We start from the raw sequence: 15,039 nt of genomic DNA on the forward strand, positions 1-15,039 counted from the left end.
CAGTGAAATTCAAATTTCAGATACATATGAATATTTTTAGTATAAGTATTTTCCCAATATTTCATGAGATGTACTTATACAAAAAAATTACTCATTGTTTATCTGAAATTCACATTTAACTGGTTGTGTTTGTATTTTTTTCTAATCTGGCATTCCTATCCATCCTGACTTTCTACTTTTCATCAGGGCTACCTATAGGGGGTAAAATCCTACCTCTTTTTACACTCCTGTGTTAAGATACTTCATGAAAATAAATAGTCCTAAAACCCTTCATGAAGGAAAATATTGGCTCATGCCAAGTCCTACAAATGCATTATGAAGGACCAACTCAAATATAGGAGGAATAATCAGATAAGAACTTTTATAAGATTAATGCCACATTCACTGGCCTGTTGTGAGATCCAAGTCTCGCTCCACCTGCCCCCCTTAATCCCTTAAGTAACATTCCTCAATAATTGGGACAACCAGCAACACACCCAGACATTTAAAATGACCCTGGAGTATAGTAGCATGTTCCAACCCATACCAGGACCTCTTTTAAAGTTTATTATCTTTTTCTTTCAGAGAGGTAACAAACTAATCCCTTACTTTTCTCATTAACATCCTACCATAAATTATTTTTATCAGATTAGAACTGGTCTCCTATGGAACTGTAGAAATTTTGACATAGAAAGGAACTCTCTTGACTGCCTGAGGAAGAGAGAAGAGTCTGAGGTATGAACACAGCTCTGCCGGTGCCTACTCGGGCAGCAGGTGGGAGATAGAATGTAGTGCCTAAGAATGAAGCCAGCACCTGACAGAGACGCTCGCCAAAGCAGATTATAACAACCAGCAATTTTTCTGAGGAAACCCAACACGTCCCAGAGTAAGAACAGTGGGATCTAAGGCCAGTCTCTAGAACACTTTTCAGAGAGTAGAACCATGATGGCACTCCTAAAACAGAGTTTTCAAATACTGTTGTATCCAATGGTGAATCCTTGGCAGAGTCCGAATGTGGATGGAGTTTCAGAACATTTGGATAGCTACCTCCTCTCTTGAAATTTGTGTAAGTGATAAGAAAATCCAAATCCCTTAATGTAACCTTTCCATCTCATGACCCCTTCTGTCACATATTTGTGTTGATTTGCTTCATGTCTATAGGATGGGAATTTGCAGAGCTGGTGACATTTCCTTCATTAGACACTAGAAATTCACCAGAGGGAGACAGATCTGTGCCTTCTCTTTTTAGGATCTGGTCATTGATACTTTAATAAATGTGGTGTAAAGAAAATACATGCCTACAGTTCTGTTTAGCAAATGTGAAATTTTTTTGATAAGATCGTGTTCTTAATGTTTAAAACAGTTTCTTTGTATCCAGTGAAAAGCTTAATAAAGTCCTGATACCAGTTGTCTTAATTTTTTAATTTCATATTCATCAGTGCCTCATGATAACCCCAAAGTGGATCTCTTAAATAGGACATGACTCAGAACAACAGGAAATATCATTCTTTTTGAAAAATATAAATCACCATATTAGAATTTCCTCTGTGAAAGAATATAGTATTCTCCACCAATAAAGGCAATGCCATAGTGTTTCCCTTACATCAAAGTTAGGTATCTCCGAAGTCTGATGCTTTTAGCTTCTGATAGTGCCACAAAGGCCAATATCAGTATAGCAATACTATGTTAATATAGTATATTAATATTATAAAACACCGTCTTGAGGTTAAAAGCTTAATGTGAAATTTACTTTTGCTGAACCTCCACTATGTCCAATGCGTGAAACATTATGTCAGAAGTGAAATTGTATTTCGCCAAATAAACCCTACTTGTTGGGTTCAAATCAGTCTTAAAACAAAACTTAAGCATTGTAATAGTATTATAAAAACCCAGCAAAAAATGTGGTCCAAGATTATTTTTGAGGTTGAATTTGGACATAACTCCCCCAAAAGGCTCTGCTTGTTATATACACTAGTATGTTCATGACATTAGACGATTTCTATTTATAAAGCTGTAATGATTTCTACATTTATGAAATAATATATATCTTCAAACAATATTCCACATAAGTATATCTTTGACCTTAACATAACACTACTATAGTTTTATCACAGCCATTATTTATTTATTCAGTAATTCAGCAATTATTTGCCAAATGCCTACTATACAGCAGGTCCCCTGCTAATCACTACAAGGCATTTCTAAGATGTTCTTTAGGACAATGAATAAATACATCTCAGGTAGTTTATCATTAGAAATAGCAGGTGGCATCATTTTGTCCTCTAAACAATCAAATATAAATTCATTCTCAATGACCTTTTCAAAGAAATATCCCCAGATAGTAAAACTGTTTGAACCACAGTTGTTTCTGAAAGCCTGAGAAGAAAGGGACAATTTCTACAGTAAGGGAAATAGGTTGGTCATATCATGAAAAGTGGATCCCCCCTCTCCCCCGCCACGATCCCTGTCACCATGCATAGGATGCTGTGTATGAACTCGGGTGCCATATTCTATCCATAGCTCCAAAACAGCAAAAACAGAGGCTCCATCCCTTCTCTGTGCTCCCCTCACTTCCAGAGCTTCAGATGAAACTTCTTTTTCTTGCCAGCAGAGGCTGACCTCCTAAAGTAAAGCAGACCCCATAAAGAAGTGTCTCCCTCCCATGGGGTAAAGATGGTGATACCTCCTAGATCAAAGGAATCCACATATCAGCTGGCTTTGGAGGAAATATTTCTTTCTTAGTGGAAAGTAATATTGTGGTACTATGGAGCATTTCAACATTGGATGTCAACAGGTGGTTTAATATTTGTCCGTCATAATGACCGCCCTGAATTAAGTGGCAAGACATGAACCTAAATGTAACTGGGCATCTTCTACCATATTCATCTTTCAGTCCCATGGATAGAAATATCCCTGGGAGCATCTGGAGCTTTAGGCAATGGTGAACCACATTAAATTCTAGAAAGTGGGATTTAGTGCCCTGAGTGAGAAGCAGAGGAGGGCGGCGGAGAACTCCAGTGTTGGAAGCTGCAAGCTTTCCTTGGCAGAACGTTTATCCTCTACTCACACTTCTTCCTTCAGAGAAACATGTAAGCTTGACCCCTTGGGGTTTTATTGAGAAATAATGAAGGAAAAAAATCTCTTGCCTCGGGCTTCCCTGGTGGCGCAGTGGTTGAGAGTCCGCCTGCCGATGCAGGGGACACGGGTTCGTGCCCCGGTCCGGGAAGATCCCACGTGCCGCGGAGCGGCTGGGCCCGTGAGCCATGGCCGATGAGCCTGCATGTCCGGAGCCTGTGCTCTGCAACGGGAGAGGCCACAACAGTGAGAGGCCCGTGTACCTCAAAAAAAAAAAAAAAAATCTCTTGCCTCAACACAACTGCTCAGCTATTATTAAATTGTACACTTTCATTATGGAAAAAGAAAAAAATGTGCCTGCAGACTGGTTTCTATTTTGGCATGGGGAAAAGGCAGAAAATATTAATTTTGAACCAATAATTCTTTTCTCATTGGACTAAAAGGTTATGAATCTTTGATTTAAGCTTTAAAGTTAGAGGCACATCTTTGCTGTTTTTGTATTCCCAGGGCATAGCAGTTATTAAAACAGTTTGAAAACAATGAAATGAAGTTGTGACAGGTTATGACCCAATCGAGTCGTAGACAAGTACTTGATCAGGGCTGTGCACATGTGGAGCATAGTCGGATGTTGATGAGTGCTCCAAAAAGTACCAGCAGTATCCTCCGCCTCTTGCATTCCTTGGAGAAATATTGACAATATTGGGAGAATTTAGGGGAAAATACACTGCGTGGTTTCCTCTTCAAACACTAAGGCTTCTTCTCTTAGCTGTAAAGTCAACTCTAAATCTTTGTGAAGAATATGCACCCAGGGGAACTTGCGTTAAGATACATCGATTTAAAAGGAGCTGAGAAAGGGTACGAGAGGGGATTCCATTTTGAGCTTCAACAAATCTCTTGTTAAATTTTCCCATCCCTCATCCTCTTTCAGATACAAGTGGGGTTGAGTGAATACATTAACTAAAATTCCTCAGGCTCCTGTTTCCACACAAGAGTTCTGCTCACACACCCTTTGGAAAGGCTGTCCCCTTCACCACACTTTCCTGCATCCCCAGAAGATGTTTTCTGTGCCGAGTAAAACTTCATGGCCTCTAGCTACTGGCTGCTGCTGCACTCTCATCTCAATTCCCCCTGTGGTCTCCAGTCATTGCCCTTTCTCCACCAGAACCAGCAACCTGCCCAGTTAGCACTGCTTACCCCCAGCTGAGCATCACTCCAGAGATAAAGTCCTCAGGTGCCAAAGGGATGAGTGGTCTACTGCCAAGTGAATAGAGGTAAGGAAATACTTCTCTCTTTATGTTATATTCTTATGTCCCAAAATAATTAATTAACCAAGATCAGAGGCAAAGAGCTATTCAACTCCCTCCCTCTTTCTTTCTCTCCCCGTTATGGGCTTGGGACAGAAATCAATTCCAGTGACAGCCACCATGTCATTCTGAAAATCACTGCTCCCCTCTGAGGACCAAGGCATTTTTGCTGGTCAAATTTATCTTCCTGGTTTTTCCTTCTCTCAAGAAGTTATCCTAGGGATTTCCTTAGTTCTTATACAATAGGGCTCTGATAGACCCACCCTCCCAATTCTGTTATTTAGTTTCATTCTAGGACCCCAGATGCATGTGGCCTAAAAGGACCAGCAGCTCCTGCGCATAGCCATCTCCACAAGATGGGCAAATGAGCAAATTGGGTAAGAGACTTTGTGTACAGGTACCTAACTTCTCCTTACTGGGATTCCTCCTTCCCCTGTCCACCACAAAGAAAACTTATTCCCTGGCAAACAATCTAATGAACTTATTCACAATGAAGTATTGATATTAACAGGGCTTAAAATAGTGGTTTTCAAACATTTTTTACTTTAAAGATACATTTACAGAAAGGTTAAACTCACAAGACAACATATTACAGATGGGAAAGGCCAATGGCTCTGTGTCCCCCTTCTATGAGTTCTCCTGGGTATTCCTACAGAAACTCCTAGGACTCCCCTGAGCTGCACTTCTCAAACTTTATTATGCCTCAATTACCAGAATCTTAATAAAACGCAGATTCTGATTCAGGAAAATGAGGATGGAGCCCCAGATTCTGACTTTCAAACAAGCTCCCAAATGATGCTGATCTTGCTATGGCAGGCATCCCACTTTGAGTAGCCAGGCTATGGAGCCCAACTTTAGAACAACTGCTAACTCTTGACTTTTCCATGAGATTTACTTGGGGGGGAAGGGTAAATGACCAAATCTTTAACTATAAAACAAACAGTTTGAGTGGAGGAATTATTAAAGGAAAGAAGAAAACCAAGCCTCGTCAACCTAAAGCCACCAGTAACTACTTGTGGTCTGATGAAGTCAGGTTTATTTACTCATCGCAGTAAGAGAGACCAGGCGGAAGATGAAACATGGATTATCTCACTGAACTAAGGAAAACAGAGTTGTTACAGAGTTCAGTGCAGGGGTGGACTTTAGATGAAATTTAAGTCTATTATGATAGGCTCAAAGCAAAGTAAGCCTGTGTAGAGTCTGGGCTGCAAAACAAGCCTAATATCTTGGCCCTTCAAAGTTAAGATAGCTGAGGAAGGCTGTGTGCAGAAAACCTGGATCTGAATTTCTGCTCCCAGGTTCAGAATTGAAGCTGATTTCCTGTATCAAATTGACTTAGATCCTGCATGCATGAGTGGGATGTTTCATTCGTACTGATAGAATTTCCAATAGCCTTCGTTACTCAAGAAGGGCGTTATTATGACACTTTAGAGCTGCAGTGTGTCCTTGAGAGAAGTATTTCCTGTTAACTTTGAAGAGCTGACTTAATCTCTGCCTGTTATTCCAGCCTAATGAATGGCCAGGCAGATTTTACTTTCTTAGTCCAAGCTATTTTTTTAAGTTCTCAGTTCGTAAGTGATAGAAATACAACCCAAATTAATTTAAGCCAAAAGGAAAAAAAAAAAGAGGGTATTTTCAGGCTAATTGAAACTGAAAAAGAAGTAGCTTTGGGGATAACTGTATCTGTGCTCTCACACAATATCAGGGCTTGATTTTTCTCCATCTCTCAGTTTTACTTGCCTCTACATTGACTATATTTAAGTAGGGTTTTTTCACACTAAGGCAAGATGATCAAAGAGAATTTCTTTTTCTCAATAATTTGAACTGAAAGAAAATTTTGAGTCTCATTGGTCTGAGTTGGGCTTCACGTCAAGTTCCCAATTGTGAGAATGGATGGAGGATGGGGAAATGGTGGCTTACAAGGAAAATTGAAGTTCTGGACTAGAAGATGTGAGAAGTTGCTCTAACCAAGTACAAATAGAGATATCCTTTACAGACTTTCTCAATACCCTGAAATCATGTCCTGTAGGGGGCACTGCTTTCCTTTATTCAAAGTGTTGGCCTTTATTGATTTGACTTCAGTCTGAATTCCAGAGATGAGAGAGTAAAAATTAATGCTAAGTAGTTTTAACTTTTATCTTTTGGGGTCTTTTTTTAAAATCTTTTTTATTGTAAATAATTTCAAACTTACAGAAAACTTGCCAAAATAATGGAGAAAACTTCCATGTATACTTTCCTTGGAGTTATTTTTCGATTAGTATTTTTTCAATGTTCTAAAAATAGTGTGTTTTAAAGTATTATTCACATTCCAGAAGCAATTAAGATGTCATAACTGAAAACTTTAAAAATCTATATCCTTGGGAGGACCTTCAAGATGGCAGAGGAGTAAGACATGGAGATCACCTTCCTCCCCACAAATACATCAAAAATACACCTACATGTGCAACCACTCCTACAGAACACCTACTGAACACTGGCAGAAGACCTCAGACCTCCCAAAAGGCAAGAAACTCCCCACGTACCTGGGTAGGGCAAAAGAAAAAAGAAAAAACAGAGACAAAAGAATAGGGACGGGACCTGCACCAGTGGGAGGGAGCTGTGAAGGAGGAAAGCTTTCCATACACTAGGAAGCCCCTTCACGGGCGGAGACTGCGGGTGGCAGAGGGGGGAAGTTCAGAGCCACGGAGGAGAGCACAGCAACAGGGGTGCGGAGGGCAAAGCAGAGAGATTCCCACACAGAGGATCGGTGCTGACCAGCACTCACCAGCCCGAGAGGCTTGTCTGGTCACCCGCCGGGACTGGTGGGGGCTGAGAGCTGAGGCTCGGGCTTCGGAGGTCGGATCCCAGGGAGAGGACTGGGCTTGGCTGCATGAACACAGCCTGAAGGGGGCTAGTGCACGACAGCTAGCCAGGAGGGAGTCCAGGAAAAAGTCTGGACCTGTGTAAGAGGTAAGAGACCATTATTTGGGGGTACACAAGGAGAGGGGATTCAGAACACAGCCTAAATGAGCTTCAGATATGGGCACAAGCTGCGGCTATCAGCACGGACACCAGAGATGGGCATGAAACACTAAGGCTGTTGTTGCAGCCGCCAAGAAGCCTGTGTGCAAGCACAGGTCACTATCCACACCTACTCTCCTGGAGCCTATGCAGCCTGCCACTGCCAGCGTCCCATGATCGAGGGACAACTTCCCCAGGAGAACACACAGCACACCTCAGGCTGCTGCAACGTCATGCCAGCCTCTGCCTCCACAGGCTCACCCCACAATGCATAACCCTCCCACCCCCCAGCCTGAGCGAACCAGAGCCCCCTAATCAGTGACTCTTTTAACCCCGTCCTGTCAGTGGGAAGAACAGACGTCAGAGGGTGACCTACATGAAGAGGTGGGGCCAAATCTAAAGCTGAACCTTGGGAGCTGTGTGAACAAAGAAGAGAAAAGGAAATCTCTCCCAGAGCCTCAGGAGCAGCGGATTAAATCTCCACAGTCAACTTGATAAACCCTGCATCTGTGGAATACCTGCATAGACAACGAATCATCCCAAATTGAGGTGGTGGACTTTGGGAGCAACTGTAGACTTGGGGTGTGCTGTATGCGACTGACTAGTTTCTGATTTTTATGTGTATCTTAGTATAGTTTTTAGCACCTGTTATTATCCGTGGATTTGTTTATTGGTTTGATTGTTCACTTCTTTTATTTTTATTACTTTATTTTTTAATAATACCTTCTTAAATTTTTACTTTAAAACTTTTATTTTATTTTATTTTAATTTAATTTTTATTCTCCCATTTCTTCTGAGCCGTGTAGCTGACAGGGTCTTGGGCTCCAGCCGGCTGTCAGGCCTGAGCCTCTGAGGTTGGAGAGCCGAGTTCAGGACACTGGACAACAAGAACCTCCTGGCCCCATGTAATATCAATGGGCAAGAGCTCTCTCAGCGATCTCCAGCTCAACACTAAGACCCAGCTCCATGCAAGAACCAACAAGCTCCAGTGCTGGACACCCCACTGAAAAAGTCCAACCTCATCCACTAAAACACAGGCACCAGTCCCCTCCACCAGGATGCCTACACAAGCCACTGAACCAACCTTAGCCACTGGAGGCAGACATCAAAAACAACAGGAACTACAAAACTGGAGCCTGCTAAAAGGAGACCCCAAATACAGTAAGTTAAACAAAATGAGAACACAGAGAAATATGCAGCAGATGAAGGAGCAAAGTAAAAATCCACCACACCAAACAGATGAAGAAAAAAATAGGCAGTCTACCTGAAAAAGAATTCAGAGTAATGATAGTAGAGATGATCCAAAATCTTGGAAATAGAATGAAGAAAATACAAGAAATGTTTAACAAGGACCCAGAAGAACTAAACAGCAAACAAAAAATGATGAAAAACACAATAAATGAAATTAAAAATTCTCTAGAAGGAATCAATAGCAGAAAAACTGTTGGAGAAGGACGGATAAGTGACCTGGAAGATAAAATAGTGGAAATAACTACCGCAGAGCAAAATAAAGAAAAAAGAATGAAAAGAATTGAGGACAGTTTTAGAGACCTCTGGGACAACATTAAATGCACCCACATTTGAATTATAGGGGTCCTAGAAGAAGAAGAGAAAAAGAAATGGACTGAAAAAGTATTTGAAGAGATTATAGATGAAGCTTTCCCTAATATGGGAAAGTAAATAGTCAATGAAGTCCAGTAAGTAAAGAGAGTCCCATAGAGGATAAATCCAAGGAGAAACCCCCCAAGACCCATATTAATCAAACTATCAAAAATTAAATACAAAGAAAAAATATGAAAGCAGCAAGGGAAAAGCAAGATACAAGGGAATCCCCATAAGGTTAACAGTTGATATTTCAGCAGAAACTCTGTAAGCCAGAAGGGAGTGGCAGAATATATTTAAAGTGATGAAAGGGAAAAACCTACAACCAAGATTACTCTACCCAGCAAGGATCTCATTCAGATATGATGGAGAAATTAAAACCTTTACAGACAAGCAAAAGCTAAGGGAATTCAGCACGACAAACCCAGCTTTACAACAAATGCTAAAGGAACTTCTGAGGCAGGAAACACAAGTGAAGTAACAAACCCAGAACAATTAAGAAAATGGTAATAGGAACATACGTATTGATGATTACCTAAAATGTAAATGGATTAATTCTCCAACCAAATACATAGACTGGTTGAATGGATACAAAACAAGACCTGTATATATGCTGTCTACAAGAGACCCACTTCAGACCTAGGGAAACATACAGACTGAAAGTGAAGGGATGGAAAAAGATATTCCATGCAAATGGAAATCAAAAGAAAATTGGAGTAGCAATTCTCATATCAGACAAAATAGACTTTAAAATAAAGACTATAACAAGAGACAAAGAAGGACACTGCATAATGATAAAGGGATCAATCCAAGGAGAAGGTATAACAATTGTAAGTATTTATGCATGCAACATAGGAGCACCACAATACATAAGGCAAATGCTAACAGCCATAAACGGGGAAATCGACAGTAACACTATTATACTAGGGGACTAACACCCCATTTTTACCAATGGACAGATCATCCAGACAGAAAATTATTAAGGAAACACAAGCTTTATATGACACATTAAACAAGATGGACTTAATTGATATTTATAGGACATTCCATTCAAAAAAACCAGAATACAATTTCTTCTCAAGTGCTCATGGAACATTCTCCAGGATAGATCATATCTTGGGTCACAGATCAAAGCTTGGTAAGTTTAAGAAAATTCAACTCATATCAAGCATCCTTTCTGACCACAACGCTATGAGACTAGATATCAATTACAGGAAAAAAACTGTAAAAAACACAAACACATGGAGGCTAAACAATACACTACTAAATAACCAAGAGATCACTGAAGAAATCAAAGAGAAAATCAAAAAATACCTAGAAACAAATGACAATGAAAACACGACGACCCAAAACCTATGGGATGCAGAAAAAGCAGTTCTAAAATGGAAGTTTATAACAATACAATCCTACCTCAAGAAACAAGAAAAATCTCAAATAAACAAGCTAACCTTACACCTAAAGCAACTACAGAAAGAAGAACAACAAAAAAAAAACCCCAAAGTTAGCCAAATGAAAGAAATCATAAAAATCAGATCAGAAATAAATGAAAAAGAAATGAAGGAAACAATAACAAAGATCAATAAAACCAAAAGCAGGTTATTCGAGAAGATAAACAAAAGTGATAAAGCAATAGACAGACCCATCAAGAAAAAAAGGGAGAAGACTCAAATCAACAGAATTAGACATGAAAAAGAAGAAGTAACAACTGATACTGCAGGAATAAAAAGGATCATGAGAGATTACAGCAAGAAACTCTATGCAAATAAAATGGACAACATGGAAGAAATGGACAAATTCTTTGAAAAGTACAACCTTCTGAGACTGAACCAGGAAGAAATAGAAATTTTAAACAGACCAATCGCAAGCACTGAAATTGAAACTGTGATTTAAAATCTTACAACAAACCAAAGCCCAGGACCAGATGGCTTCACAGCCTAATTCTATCAAATATTGAAGAGCTAACACTTATCCTTCTCAAACTCTTCCAAAATATAACAGAGGGAGAAAAACTCTCAAACTCATTGTACAAGGCCACCATCACCCTGATACCAAAACCAGACAAAGATGTCACACACATAAAAAAACTACAGACCAATAACACTGATGGGCATAGATGCAAAAATCCTCAACAAAATACTAGCAAACAGAATCCAACAGCACACTGAAAGGATCATACACCATGATCAAGTAGGGTTTATCCCAGGAATGCAAGGATTCTTCAATATATGCAAATCAATTACTGTGATAGACTATATTAACAATTTGAAGGATAAAAACCATATGATCATCTCAATAGTTGCAGAAAAAGCTTTGACAAAGTTCAACACCCATTAATGATAAAAACTGGCATAGAGGGAACCTTTCTCAACATAATAAAGGCCATATATGACAAACCCATAGCACACATCATTCTCAATGGTGAAAAACTGAAACCATTTCCTCTAAGATCAGGAACAAGACAAGGATGGCCACTCTTGCCACTATTATTCAACATAGTTTTGGAAGTTCTAGACACAGCAATCAGAGAAGAAAAAGAAATAAAAGGAATACAAATTGGAAAAGAAGAAGTAAAACTGTCACTGTTTGCAGATGACATGCTACTATACATAGAGAATCCTAAAGATGCCAACAGAAAACTACTAGAGCTAATCAATGAAATTGTTAAAGTTGCAGGGTACAAAATTAATGCAGAGAAATCTCTTGCATCCTATACACTAGTGTTGAAAAATCTGAAAGAGAAATTAAGGAAACACTCCCATTTACCATTGCAACAAAAAGAATAAAATACCTAGGAATAAACCTACCTAGGGAGACAAAAGACCTGTATACAGAAAACTATAAGACACTGATGAAAAAAATTAAAGATGATACAAAGAGATGGAGTGTTATACCATGTTCTTGGATTGGAAGAATCAATATAGTGAACATGAATATACTACCCAAAGCAATCTACAGATTCAATGCAATCCTTATCAAATTACCAATGGCAATTTTTACAAAACGAGAACAAAAAATCTTAAAATTTGTATGGCGACACAAAAAACCCTGAATAGCCAAAGCAGTCTTGAGGGAAAAACTGGAGCTGGAGGAATCAGACTTCCTGACTTCAGACTATACTACAAAGCTACAGTAATCAAGACAATATGGTAGTGGCACAAAAACAGAAATATCAATCAATGGAACAGGTAAATCCCAGAGATAAACACACACATCTATGGTCAACTAATCTATGACAAAGGAGGCAAGGATATACAATGGAGAAAAGAAGTCTCTTCAATACGTGGTGCTGGGAAAACTGGACAGCTACATGTAAAAGAATAAAATTAGAACACTCCCTAACACCATACACAAAAATAAACTCAAAATGGATTAAAAACCTAAATGTAAGGCCAGACACCATCAAATTCTTAGAGGAAAACATAGGCAGAACACTCTATGACATAAATCACAGCAAGATCCTTTTTGACCCACCTCGTAGAGAAATGGAAATAAAAACAAAAATAAACAAATGGGACCTAATGAAACTTAAAAGCTTTTGCACAGCAAAGGAAACCATAAACAAGATGAAAAGACAACCCTCAGAATGGGAGAAACTATTTGCAAGTGAAACAACTAATAAGGGATTGATCTCCAAAATATAAAAGCAGCTCATGAAGCTCAATATCAAAAAAACAAACAAACCAATCGAAAAATGGGCAGAAGATGTAAACTGACATTTCTCCAAAGAAGACATACTGCTGGTCAAGAAGCACATGAAAAGCTGCTAAACATCTCCAATTATAAGAGAAATGCAAATCACAACTACAATTAGGTATCACCTCACACCAGTTAGAATGGGCATCATCAGAAAATCTACAAACAGCAAATGCTGGAGGGGGTTTGGAGAAAAGGGAACCATCTTGCACTGTTGGTGGGAATGTAAATTGATACAACCGCTATAGAGAACAGTATGGATATTCCTTAAAAAACTAAAAAATGGGGCTTCCCTGGTGGCGCAGTGGTTGAGAGTCCACCTGCCGATGCAGGAGACATGGGTTCGTGCCCCGGTCCAGGAAGATCCCACATGCCGCGGAGCAGCTGGGCCCGTGAGCCATGGCCGCTGAGCCTGCGCGTCCGGAGCCTGTGCTCTGCAAGGGGAGAGGCCACAACAGTGAGAGGCCCAAGTACCGCCAAAAAAAAACAAAAAAACAAAAAAAAAACTAAAAAATGAATTACCATATGACCCAGAAATCCCACTACTGGGCATATACCCAGAGAAAACCATAATACAAAAAGACACATGCGCCCCAATGTTCATCGCAGCACTATTTACAAGAGCCAGGTCATGGAAGCCACCTAAATGCCCATTGATAGATGAATGGATAAAGATGTGGTGCATATATACAATGGAATATTACTCAGCCATAAAAAGACATGAAATTTAGTTATTTGTAGTGAGTCTGTCATACATAGTGAAGTAAGTCAGAAAGAGAAAAACAAATACTGTATGCTAACACATATATATGTAATCTAAAAAAAAAAAATGGTTCTGACGAACCTAGGGGCAGGACAGAAATACAGATGCAGATGTAGAGAATGGACTTGAGGACTTAGGAAAGGGGAAGGGTAAGCTGGGACAAAGTGAGAGAGTGGCATAGACATATATACACTACCAAATGTAAAATAGCTAGCTAGTGGGAAGCAGCTAGAAGAAGAGTCTGGAATGATGGACTGGAGTTTTGTGTACTGTGCCATGGGGTTTATCTTGCAGGTAATGAAGGAGGATATGACCTATTCCCAAGAGGGAGATGAACCATATTCCATCAGGAGACCTAGGTCTAGATACTGGTTGAACAGAATGTTACCTGTGTAGTCATAGGTGTATAACAAATTATATTCAAAAAAGAACATAACTGCTCAACATTAACAAAGGCAAATCTGTCAAGTGTTAGGGGTAAGTACTCTAAATGAAGTCAAGAGTATCACAGGTCAAGTGGTTGCAGGAACAGGTGAATTACTAAAAGCAGGGGTACGGTAAAATCAAGGGTCCCAAGGCCTAGAGAACCAACGATTTGTTTAATTGGTTTTAATTGGTTTTTATTGGTTTAATTTGTTTTAATTGGTTTCTGGCTAGGACATGGATGAGTTGTCTTGGTTAAAAGGAATCCTGATGGGGGAGCTCTCACGCAGGGAGACACTGATAGTTGTTGAGCAAGGGCCTAGCATAATCAGAAGGTATTTTAGAAGGATTGCACTGGGGCACGGTGAAGGACAGAGTGGAGATATAGTAAACAGGGGTCAGCAAAGCATTCTTTCATGACAGTGAAAGAGAGTTTGATGAAGGTCTGAGCTAGGGCAATGTCCATGAGCAGGAGTAGTTTGATAAGTAAGGGGAAAGATAATGTGATGCCAGGGTGGTTGCTCAAACTTCAAGGTCATTTGCAGGGTGGGTAGACTTTAGCTTGACAGTGAAGAATGGAGAAGGGAATCCATACAGGAGGGAGGGACAGCAGAACTTTTTCCAGAAGAGCAGATTTGGCAGACTCAAGCCTGACCCCATCCGGCATTTTGATATTCATATCTGGTTCTTGGTATGAGCTCCATCTCTTGGAAAGAATTTGTAAGTGGGCCTCAGCACCATACTGGTTATTGTCCAGTGGCCTCCTGCATCAGTCACTTTAAGTTTTAGTACAATAGCCTACAGTTGGAAACCAATACAAAAAGAGCTTAGCTGTGGGCTCAAGTTTATTTAGGAGTCTAAAAAGATATTTCCTGAGGTTCTCACTATCCATTCTCTCCATCTCCACAGGTTATGAACTCTTCTCAAATGTAGCTGAACTTTAACACAGGATTATGCACCATGCTGTAGTGGAGAAAACTTGAGCTTTGACCACATATTTAGCTAAGTGGTTGATGAAAATTACCTTACAACAGAGGATGACTGTCTGCCAAAAGAAAAAATGATATGGCTTAAGTATCTGCAGAATGAGCTGCAGTGGCTTCCGTGGAGACGTTCTTCAGACTGGTCACTGCTTTTTAATGATTCCATTGACGTCAGATGGTGTCTAGTGCAGCCAGCTATTTTTATGTATCAACTGAA

The sequence above is a fragment of the Mesoplodon mirus genome (assembly GCF_964341445.2).
Source record: "Mesoplodon mirus genome assembly, chromosome: 5".
Taxonomy (NCBI): domain Eukaryota; kingdom Metazoa; phylum Chordata; class Mammalia; order Artiodactyla; family Ziphiidae; genus Mesoplodon; species Mesoplodon mirus.